This window comes from Pempheris klunzingeri, chromosome 5 (assembly GCF_042242105.1).
Source record: "Pempheris klunzingeri isolate RE-2024b chromosome 5, fPemKlu1.hap1, whole genome shotgun sequence".
NCBI classification, from domain to species: domain Eukaryota; kingdom Metazoa; phylum Chordata; class Actinopteri; order Acropomatiformes; family Pempheridae; genus Pempheris; species Pempheris klunzingeri.
The window spans coordinates 28,008,599-28,021,459 of record NC_092016.1 but is presented as its reverse complement, the minus strand read 5'-3'; positions in this window follow the sequence as shown (position 1 = coordinate 28,021,459).

Below are 12,861 nucleotides of genomic sequence, written 5' to 3'. Positions count from 1 at the left end.
AACTACTGAGTCCCTTCATTAGTTGCATCAGGTGTGCTTTAGATAACACCTGATTTGCAAATGAATCTTATGAATGATTCTATCCAGGGAGTTGAATAATTTCGAGACTGTAGTGGTCATTAAAAGTAGTATTTTGTGTTGAATTTGAAGAAACCACCTGTAATATTAGTGCTTGCTTGAGTCAGCTGAAAGTTTGTTAATTTTGCCAAAACACCTACTTTGCAATAGGGGTTGAATACTTTGCAACTGTAACAACAACAGTGTGGCTAAACAATAATCTAACACCACATCATAACTCTGACTCTCCATCCATCCATTGTCTATACCGCTTATCCTTAAGGGTCACGGGGGGCCTGGAGCCAATCCCAGCAGACATTGGGCAAGAGGTGGGGTACACCCTCAATCACCAGGTATCAGTCAATCACAGGGCCAACAAAAAGAGACAAACAACCACACTCAATTTAGAGTCACCAATGAACCTAATCTGCATGCATTTGGACTGTGGGAGGAAGCTGAAGTACTCAGAGAAAAAGCACATGCAAGTACAGGGAGTAGTACAAGTACAACTCCACACAGACAGGTTCGAGGTTCAAACCATAAACCTGCCAGCCAGTGGATTTGAACCAGTTAAATGGTTGCTTAGCCATGTACACAGTTATGCTATGCTATATATGCTCAGTTAAGGTTTGTGTTACTAGTCCTTGAGGAGCTGCCATACTGCAGAATGGCTGTGATTCCATGGTCAAAAGGTAGTCCTTTGTCCTTGCTGTGCAGTGTTCAGGTTGCAGGTTGGATAAAATGGGTTACAGTCAGCTGGCAGACTTTAAACAGCTGGCACTTGAGAGAAGTGAGAGAACTGTGTGAGATCTCTGCTTTTATGGACCTGAGGATGTCATGGGTCACGTGCCACACATTGACCAATGCTATCTGATTAGTGGAGACCAGGGATAGCTGAAAAATGGTTCTAGGGGTGCAGGTGTGAAAGTCTAAGGACTTCAGGAAACTGAGTTGAACAAGGAAGGAGCCATTTTGTTCTCAAAACAAAGAAACATGCACTCCCACCATTTTGAAATTGTGGAGGCCCACTGACTCACTTCTCCTGCCCACTTACTCCCTGCTGACAAAAAGGGTTGTACCATCAGTGAAACCAATTAAAGTGAGACAGATGAAGCTACAGATGCTTTGAGTGCACATACTAGCACATGCTGCATGAATATGCTCATGACAAATGAATGAACCATGTAAACATTGTGTAACCAATTCTGCAACAACCTCTCCTTCACAAACCCGCCATAGCCTTTTAACCAGGAGTTAATTAGCCTTTTCTTTAACCATGAATGACTTAATTGATTAACGAGTAATGGCAATGGCTTTATCTGTAAACAGCCTCTTATCTGCTTTCAGTATACTCCTCTATGTCTCTCTCCCATTATAACCTAGATGAGTTTTCCAACACATTAAGCTTGAAGTCAGAGAAAGAAAGAAGAGGTTGTTTAGAATTCCTTAGGGCATTTTAATCAAAACCTAAGAAAGGGGCCTGGACACTTAATGTTGGCTCTCTCTTTCTGCTTCTCACATCTCTGTATTTTGGTCTTACTCCACTAACAGTGGCCATGCTCATTTTCCTGATCCTCTTCTCCATTCATTCATTCTTCAGTGGCAGAAGGAATGGCCCTGTCGCTCCTTCAGGGATCCCTTGTGGCCTGGCAGCTCTCACAATAAGAGCCATTAAATACAATGAGAAAGAGAGACTATGCTCTAATTCAAATCCCCTCCACCTCTGCCTCTTAACATCATTATGGTATTACTCAGGAGCAAGACAGAGACACTGATAGAGAAGGGGGAGAAGACAAAGAGGTGGATGAATGTGAGACTTCAAAGTCCTGCTGCACAGGCAGCACTTGAGGGTAATAATCAACCAGGCACTCTGGTGGCCGAAGCTTGTATGTATAGAGCTCTGTGTGGCTTAGAGGGGCTTCGATGGCCTTATGCAGAAAACTTCAGCTACAGTTGAGAGGCAAACAGAAAGGGGGAGTGAAATGAGGTCATGTGGTTTAATTGCAAGTTTTAAAGTATTGCATAAAATCCTAAATATTACAGTGATGTTACCTTTAGTACTTTAAATAACACATTTTGTGTAAAGGTATAAAAGATGTTTTTTGTCAATTATATTTTCAGTATTTTTCAACATAGAACACATGCAGCCATAAAAAAAAATGCAATTATGACTTCATGTCTTCCATTATTTCCTATTCTGTTACCATAAGAGTCTCTGACCATATCTATCTATCTATATGCACTGTTGCCCATAAAGTTGGAATAATTGTTGAATACCCCCAATTTAGTTAAAGTCTGAATCCACAGTTTGCAGGTTCATTGTGGTTTAAGTTTCACTGTGATATGTTTGGAAGAGTTTGATCAATAAAGTTGAGAAGATATACACTTTATTTATCAAGAATAAATCACATTGTCACAATCATTTCATGAGATGAGGTAAAAAACAATTTATTCCAACTTTATGGGCAACAGTGCATATAATTAATGAATAATTCAAACTGGTGAGTCATATAAATAAATTCATCCCCCCATAAAGATGTCATTATTATCCACAACACTTATCCTTAAGGGCCAATTCCAGCTGACATTTATGTGACACACTGACAGACCAATACCTCAGTCAGAAGGAAATGCATGTAGAACTTCAGGAACGTAGCAGAACACACTGCAGCGCTCTCTAACTTCATTAACATTGCAATAACAGACCATCCAGTAAATCCAGCCCATCACTCAGTAAACCTGGAGGTTGTCCACATGTATATCCCCTGGGATGCCATAATAGAATGTGAATGTATGATGTGTTGTTATTACATAGAAGATCAAGTTTGAATAAAAAAGTCACATTGACTGAAGTTTGCCAAAACTTTTTCTCTGAATTTAATATTTCTCATTTGGTACAAAGTGGATGCCGAGAAGTTCAAACATGAATAGCAGTGCTAACCTCCCTAAAAAAGGTAAGTAGCTGACAAAAGAGTCTGCAACTAAACTTTGCTGACTATAAACCAATGTCCACTACAAGTAATAGGCTAACATGCTGAGGAAATTTATAGTTGCATTGTTGCTATTTCTGATAACAATGAGGTCGTTTAAACAGCCTAAATACGCTGTGGATTAGACATTAGATGTTTAACAATACTGACTGGGGAGGGAATTGGGGATGAGGGAATTATGTTTAAATGCAATTGGTCACGTTCATTCCTTTCTCTCTCTCAGATTTGAAAAGCAACAATTATCGCAACACAAAAAGATGTGGGTGGATGGATGGATAGGAGAAAGGGAACGATAGAGGAACGGGGGGCTCTCGAGTTTATGGAGATGATAATTTGAGGAGAATGCAACGCTATCGGACATATGGGAAACTGGAGCAGACTGGCCAAGCTAGAGGGCTTTTCATGATCTTCACTCTCTTACAGGGATTAGAGATGTAGGGAGGGCAGGCCACACACACACACACCACTCTTTCCTCCCTCTCTCTCTCTGTCTCTCTCTCTCTCTCACAAACACACACACACCAAAGCAGCACAGTTGAAGATTAGTGATTTGTGCCGCTGTGTCGTTAAAACCAATGGACAGAATTGCAGTATTACAATACATCTATGACAAGGTGATAAGCAAGGACAGTGGTCACTTTTCAAATTGGCAGGTAGACAGAACAGATTGCAGCATTGCAAACAGCAGTTTTCAGAGAAAAAAAATGCCATTTCTCAATTTTATTTTAGTTTTCAAACGCAATCTGATTCTGTAACTTGCAACTTGCATGACATTGTAGAAGAGATGTTTTCATTACAGGTAAAACAGCGGGGGTAGAGCACAGCTAGAAAGTGCACAGAGGTAAATATTACCACAGTTGGGCTTTAAAAAACATCCCTTTGGATATCAACATCACCATCATGCCTAGAAACATAATGGTCTGTAATTGTATTGCAGCTTTCTAGTCATTTCGACTACTCAAAGTGCTACTACTACTTTTACATCACATCCTCATTCACACATCATTCATACAGGAAGAATCTAAGTTGGAGGAGACTGTTCTTTCACGCACATTCAGTTGCAAGTTGCAAGTTGAGGTTCTTGCCCTTGGACACTTCGACATGCTGACTTAGAGGAGCCAGTGATCGTAACACTGGCCTTCTGATTGACGGATGGCCCACTCTTCTTTTGAGCCACAGTCGCCCCAAGAATTGAACCTGGGTCTCTGTGGTTAAGCCTAAGCCTCACTGATATGCACTCTACCAGTTGAGCTACTGGAGTGCCATTTACAGTCACAATGCAGACAATAGATAACAAGAATTTGAATAAAAGATATGAATGCATGACTATGGTTTTTACATTTTTATGTTATGTATGTTATGTAATCCACACAAAGTCATTGATTATTGGGAAATAATGCAAAACATGGAAGTTTAGTACTGGCTGACCAGGGTGTGCTGTGCCTGTATTCTTGTATAAACAGGTCAGAGGTCACATATCCCATGGCTACTTTCCAGAATTCAAAATATCAGTACTGTTTATTCATTCAGTATTTGGAGAGAATACAAAAAGGGGTGTACAGTAGTAGCTCTTTTCCACCAAAGCAAGCGTTCACTATCCTCTAACCCCATTTAATCGAACTTGCTGTTCTCTTCTGTGGCAACAGGAGTCACAGCGGCATCACTACTTTACACAGTGTGTAGGCAATGAGGCAGCAGCAGCAATACTGTACAAATTACTGCATATGGATACATTTAATTGACACATGTTTCTTCTTTTAGCTTCTTCTTTTAGCTTCTTTCACCATAGTCAGACATAAACACCCAGCTGTATTGCATGGCCTCTTACATGTATCACTGCAAAGGAAAGAAGTAGACAGCATATCAACTGTCTCTTTATTCCACACTCATACCCATATATTCACGTTTCATACCTCTTTTGGTCGATACACAGGCTGTACCCAGTGATGGACCCCAAACTAGTACTCTTAACTAAGGGATCACTCATTCAATGTGAGTTTTTGTGTGCGTGCAAATGTGTGTGTGTGTGTGTGTGTGTGTGTGTGTGTGTGTGTGTGTTCATGCTGATAATGGCCATGGTAAATTGCTGGTAATGGCCATGGTAAATTGAAACTGTCTGGTTGTGAAGAAGGCAGAACTAAAGACCATTCCTGTGCCCCAACACTGGCTATGACTTTGTATCAGCTGTGTGTGTGTGTGATAGCATGGTGTATGCAAAAGAAAGAAGAATAGAGGGTGAACATACCACTTTCTTTCTCTTTCTCTTTCTTTCTTTATCTATTCATTTCCCCCACTTCTCTGTCTCTCTCACGCTCTCTCTCTCTCCTTGGTCTCAAACCTAGCCATGTATAACAGATATGGTTTTTTGTGAGTAGATCAGAGCAGATCATTGAGGTGAATGGCTTCAGTGAAACCGCTCATTCAACGCAGAGCTGAAGCTTTAAAAGGAGCCCTGATATGGAAGAAATGGGGATATCCTCCTAGCTGTTCCTTTATGCCAGTGTGTGTGTGTGTGTGTGTGTGTGTGTGTGTGTGTGTGTGTGTGTGTGTGTGCGTGTGCGCAGGGTATTTTGTGTGGGCTGCTGACTTTGGTCCATGTGAAATTATCAAACAAAGCTGAAATAGGAAGTAGAATGAATAGCACTCATGCTGGGCACCATGACCATAATCTGGTGTGTGTGCACGTGTTTGTCTCTGTGCACATTCGCTGTATGAGAAGAATGGTATGACACAGGCTTCAAACAGGAATTGAAAATGTTTTTATCCTTTTCTTTATGTGCAATGTTGAATTTTGCCTTCTGAATTTTTCTTCAATGCTGAAGGACATAATGCTGCGCGTGTACTATCAATGCTGATTTTTTGTTAGATTATCAGTCCGCTTGTTATACGAAAAATGTTTGGTTTTGTCAGAATGGATATTTAAATGGTTCATTTGAGCATTCTAGAATATCTTCACTGTGACAATGCATCTCAAGCTCTGTCCACATCAAGATCAATCCTGCAACTAAAAAGAAGAGAAATACAAAATATTAAAACAGGAGCATTACCTGTACCTAGTGAGTGGCATAACCCTCCCCCATTTTAATAACTAACCTTTATAAACGTTTCCAACTCACTTTAGCCCTGTTTACTTTTATGATGTGCAAATGAATGATGTAGTGCAGCAAGCATTGTGGAATTTACCATATGCTCTGAAAAGCAAAACCAAATTAGGTGTCTTGACAAAATGTACAAATCTTCAGCTGTGTTCAATGAACTAATGAACTAATCAAGGGCCATGAGGATTCTGTTCTGTGGAGCGATGAAACAGAATTGGATCTTTTTGGGTCTATGGGCTGCTGGAGCTGATAGTCAACGGTTTAAAACCAACCAGGAGCATCGCTGCACTTCATGGAACCGTCCCAGAAGCATCTTGACGCTCCACTCCGCAAAAGATATGCACCAGTTCTATTTCTGACACTGGCCACACAAGTCAGACAAAACAAACGGCAGAGAGAATCCAATCAGTTTTTAAAATGCATTTTTAAAGGCCCCTCCATGTTCTAAGATGTAAAAAAATACTCTTTGAATAATTGTTTTGGGTTTTTTTTACAGAAAAACTGTTAAACAATGTTAACACATATTTAGCTTCTATGTGAAAAATCAAATATTTTTTGTTTCTAAAGTTTAACTGCTAGACACAAGATGTTTTGTACTTCATTGAAAGCCCATTCTAAGTGTGTGTGCAACACACGCCTTTACAGCGACGTGAATAAACAGCACAACACTGCTTATAAATCGATGTGAATTGTGACGTGCATGACTATTTACATCAAGTGTAACGTGATTTTGCAAATAAATTATTATGGTTTTAAAAAATTACACTCTAGGCACTCTAGAGACTAGGCTGGTCAACCCTTGTACAATCCTAAATCATTTAGTAAATCAGCCTCCCACAGCCCTAGATTCACACAGCACATATACAAAAAGGTAAGACAGAATAGCAGTCACTAGTACAGTTGTAAAGCAACAAAGAAATTATAACCAAGAAGAAGCTGTGGTCAGAGACTCTTTACAACCACAATAGGCCAGTATATAGTCTACATTAATAGCAGAACACATTATTAAGTTACAATTCATGAAAGCTATTTGTACTGGAATGCCTTTTTTGGTGGATATTGAATATAAACAATTCAACTGAATCAGCTGTTACAGCTGAACACTTTAAGCATTCATTTCTTCTCAGCTCAAGAGATAGGGATGACATCTTACTCTCAACGGAGGCCAATCCAGCTGCATTTATGATAGATAGGTTTTTATCTATTTCTATTTCCCATAGCAGAGCTCCTGCCTGTCAAATTATATGAGCAACAGTCCCATGCATGTCCCTGACTGGGTTGGATCTGGCTGGATTAGCTGTTTCCTGCTGAGACACAATAGAGTCCACCAGGAAACCAGATCAAACCTCACACACAAATATGTAGACGGCACATATCATAACATGTGTGTGTGTGTGTACATTTGTGTGTGTGCATACAGGGAGCAAAGGGCCAGGCTAAAGGGCTGAAAGCCAACAAAGAACAAGAGGAGGGAAGCAGCAGGAGGCTGACTAGTCACTTTATCCCTCTTCCCTCTATCCCTCTCTCTCTTTCTTTCTGCTTGGGCGAACGGCAGAATCAAGGGAGAAAGTTGAAGTTAAAATCAAAGGCTCAACCAGGGATTTGATCTGAGTGGAGACTGGTGGGGGTTAGGTAGTCCCCCAGTTAAGGTTTAAAGAGAGCTGCAGAGGCAGAGAGGGGACGATTTTCAATGTTCAGATTAGATTGTCTGATATTTAACTATTTCTATTTCCCAATGGCAGAGGTTTTGCCAGTCAGATTATATGAGCAGCAGATCACCCAAAGACAGAAGTAACAAGTAACCATCACTCTTAGTATTGTTAAGCCCCAGTTTGATCCTCTGGGGTGGTTGTTTCTTTTGAAGATTTTGGGTTGAAATTAATTGTTTGGGTCAAAGAACAGAGATATGCGTCATTAAATTCCAGTACACTGTAAACTAGAGGACATTTTAGTCAAGGCAGAAGAAGCTTTGAGCTTTATGTCTTCTAAAAGTTGGTAGGCTGTGACCTGTTGTTTTACTTACAGGCCATACTTACTTTGTTTTTTACAAACAAAGGCTTATTAAAGGCTGATCATCAATCCTAAATTGTTAAATTCAAAAGTAGAAAAAAACAGCAAAACCTGAAATTAGGTAGTGTTGTATTTCTTTGATTTATTTACTTTAATTATTTTCTTCATTCAGTTTGGTGATTGTTTGGTATTTTAGAGATTACATTACATTATTTAAGTAATTTACAGCATTTTAATTACTTAATAATGCAATTTTACCAAATGTAAACATGGTGTTGGTGAGAGTTTTGTTCTGCTACGTTATTCTCCTTTTTGTATATATCAGACAAAAACTAGCTCACACATGCTCAGACACACTAGGTTGTATGAAGTCCTTACACACAAAAATACACTGTTGCCCATAAAGTTGGAATAATTGTTCAATACCCCCAATTTAGTTAAAGCCTGAATCCACAGTTTGCAAAGGTTCATTGTGGTTTAAGTTTCACTGTGATCTGTTTGGAAGAGTTTGATCAATAAAGTTGAGAAGATATACACTTTATTTATCAAGAATAAATCACATAGTTATAGCAGTCAATAATAGTTATAATAGTCAATATTCTATTATAAAAAAAGTTGTTCACTCTTTTTTGATTAGTTTTACCTTGTTCTCGCTTTATATGAATTTTCCCCCTTTATGTTCTTATGTTGTCAGAGACAAGGACACATATCAAGTTTAAACTCATACATAAATCATACAGTGGCAGGAATGATACCTCACCTCACCTCACCTTATGATTTAAATCTTCTGATGTGGCTTTGTGATCTGTAGCCTTACAAATCTAAATGCTTTCCTGCACAGCAAACAGCTCAGCTGTAAAATCGCTGTGAACAAAGTAGCTAAGGCATGAGCCAGCACTAAAACTAGCAGTACATTTTTATGTTCAGCAAATATCCAAATACCTTTTCCTCTTCTCAAGATGATCACAATATGTTTTTTTTAGCATGTCAAGTAAATTATTATAGTTTTTAGAAATAACTTTTTAGTGTTTCTATTGAAATGACCTCCTCATCTCCAGCTAAGTCTACAGGTCATAAATTACTTATATGCTGATTCCCAGTTAGTCTCAGTTCCTATATTGTCCAATTTGGTTTCAGCCTCAAAATCAACTACCTACCTCCTCTACGTCCTGCCAGCTAAACCTTTCAAAGATCTCTGGCCATCTCAGGGACCTAGAATGCTGAATACTGTTGTTTTTTTTTCACTTTCAATTTTTCACTTACGACTGTACTGTCCCTAGTGTGGTTAAACATCTCGTTAACCTTCTCAAAGGTCGTCTTCTCAAAGGTATTATAAAAAAGTTGTATCTGAGCAAGTTAAGGCCTACATCATTAGCAACAATCTCTTTGAACCTTTTCAATCTGCTTACAGGGCCCGTCAGTCCACTGAACACTTATTCAAACTGCACTTATTAAAGTGGTAAATCACATTTTACTTTGTACACACTCAAATTCAGCCACAGTCTTGCTATTACTGGATCCCAGTGTAGTGTTTGATACCACTGATCATTCTATGTACCTAGACTCGCTTGAAAGCCAGTTTAGTGTACTTACTCTTGCATGGTCCTGCCTATCCAAAAGAATACAGTGTGTTTCCTATAATAATATTACATCAATATTTCCTGATGTGAAATACTATACTAATATTGTACACTGCTACACTGATGATAATTAGCTGTGCCTGTAAAAGCATTATTCGAGGCCTGCTTGTGTGCTGTGAATAATGGGATGCCTTTTTTCTGCTCCCAAATTCCACCAGATATAGGCATTAGTTGGATGAAGTAACAGTAACTCTTGACAACTGTATTAATTCTCAAAGTTTAACAGATCTTACTTTTGATCCTATCCTCTCTTTGGATTAGCACATAAAACCTTTTTACACTTATGCATGTCTTTCCTGTCCATGGCTGATGCACATATCCTAATTCACACCTTTGTTTCATCCATACTTGATTATTGTAATTTTTTGTTGTCTTGTGTTAACACTGAATGACTGTTGCGGATAGAATCTTAACTAAAACTAGAACATCTAGTCATATTACACTAAGTTTAGCTTATTCACTGGCTCCCCATTCATGTCAGATCATACTTTAAGGTGCTTCTGATGACTGAACTTGTAAATGAGCTCATCCCTTCATATCTGTCTGATCTCATTGCACCCCAAAGTTAAAAAGAAGTCAGCTGACTGCATGGCCTTTTCCTATTGTGCCCCTCTCCTCTGAAATAACCTCCCTGCTGACGTCAGACAGTCTGACTCTGTTGAGGCTTTTAAATTCAAACTTAAAACTCACTCTCAGTCATTCCCTTAACCCACTTACCGATTAAGTTTCTAATAACCTTAATAACATTTCTGTGACCCTCACCAGCCTCTTTGTGTGGCCTGTCCTCCTTCCTGGTCTCTATGACGGAGGCTGTGGGGCTCAGGTCCTACTTATTTGGTGACACATGAAGTTGTTCACTGTGTTCCTGGATCCATATTCTCAACAGCGTTCCACATGTTTCATAATCTACATGTATCTGTAATGTCATCTGTAATATTTTGTAGATGCCGTGAAGTTAGTACATAGTCTATAGTCTGCCCATCCTGGGAATGTGAAAGTTTGTTTTTTTTCCCTTATCTTAATTAAACACTGTACAGACTGTAAAGCCACCTGAGGTAAACTGTGACGTATGATTTTAGGCTGTATAAGCAAAATTATATATATTTATGTGTGTGTGTGTGTTTTGTTCACTACATAATTCCATATGTTCCCTCATAGTTTTGATGTTTTTGATAAAAATCTATAAATAATATAAATAAAGACAAATTGAAAAGGTATGTATTTGGGTGTGTAGGCCTATATCTGGGTGTTACATTATTGGCTTTTAGGACTTCACAACCCTTTACTTGAACTTTTTCCCTAAAATTATTTAAAGGGACAATTCCTCACCAAAAACAATTTACCAGTTTGGGTTACCAATAATTAATCAATTAAACCTGTCCAAAATGAGACTATTTTCACTACTTATCAGCCCATTTAGACAGTTAACATTTTAATCAGATCTGATACCAGCATTAAAAAAATTACATTTATAAAATTCAACAGAAACCCCCCCTTCCAGAAACAGTGCCCCTCTCAGAACAATCCACAAAACAAAACTCCAGTTTTTATTGGAACTACTTTCTACTGAAGAAATAGCCCCTAAAAAACTGTCAGCCAATTAAATCTTTGGATATAGACTAGTTCAAGGCCCTTGGATTGTGTTCCGCTTTTCCTAAAATGTCTGCTGTGAGGACACAAGGTAAGATGATAGTTATACAGCCTTATTTCAAAAAGGGAAAAGTTTAGTTAGATACTATTGTCATGAGTTCACAATCTGGCAATAGACCAGAGAGAGTGTCAGTTTACAGACTCTCTCTGTTTTGGTATTGATGGCACTGGTCTTCTTAGCTGAACGTTAGCCCTGTTTGCAACTGACTAATACACTGCTGAGTATGGTTACCATCGAAAAGCTTGGGGAAATGGCTGTGCAGTGCTCTTTGGCGGAAGTAGAAGTTAACTATCAAATTGTCCTTGGGGAAGACACTGAACCCCATCTTGCTACTGAAGCATAGATCCAGTGTGTGAATGGGGATGTAATGTAAAAAGCACTTTGAGTAGTCAAGTTGACTAAAAAGGCGCTTTACAAATATAGACCATTTATCTAACTGCAGTCCTGACTCATCCTGTCCTAAACTCTCTCCTCTCCTCAGTGGAGGTCACTGGCTTCAATGTGTCTCTGAAAATTCCATTTCTCATTAGTTATTTCAATGATATATACGTTTTAGATCTATCTGTGTACTTGTATTGTGCATTTTATTTTCATTTATCTCAATTGTTTCAGTGTTTTAGGCCTGCTGTAACAGGCTAGCCTCTAACTTCATGTCCTGCATTTGGAGTCTGCAACACACTTTGTTGTGGTTTGAATACTTTTCAGTTATCATTTCACTGTTGTTTTCTATGTATCTAATGATTATCAATTCCCCCAAGAGATCCTTCAGGTTTACAAATAACACGTTTCTATTCTGAAACTGCATTTTAAATAAATGCATTTCCAATGAAAACTAATGAACTTCAATTTGAACTTGCAAATGTGTGGCTAAATTAACACATGTGAAAGAGATTTCATTGAACCATAATAATCGTATCAGTTTTTGGGGCAAAATAGTTTTGCATTTGATCAATGTGGAGATCTAACAATGGGTAGATGTAACTGTGTCACACTGTGTAGAAATGCCATCACATAAATTACTTGAATCTGTAGATAAACAGCAGTACACATAATCGTACTGCAACAGAATCTCTCTGTCTGTCTCTGATCCGTGTGAGAACGCTTGTCCTCCAGCATATGCATATATAAGCCTACTATAAACTTTTCAATCACAGAACTGTTCCTGTTCTCTCTCTCTCTCATACACACACACACAGGGCCACTGAAAAGGCAGAGTCCCTTTTTCCCCTGTTATGCAAATAACATCAACCTTTAAAAGGGTTTGAGTGAGAATTAAACGTGAATTAAATGAGGCTTGGCTCTTTTCTCTTCATTCTAGCTGAATAAGGCAGAGTCCCGTCACCATGGGAGATCCCCACGCTGTTGTCATGCCTGTTATGGGATTGACAAGACGAGAAGTGACATAAATACCGTGG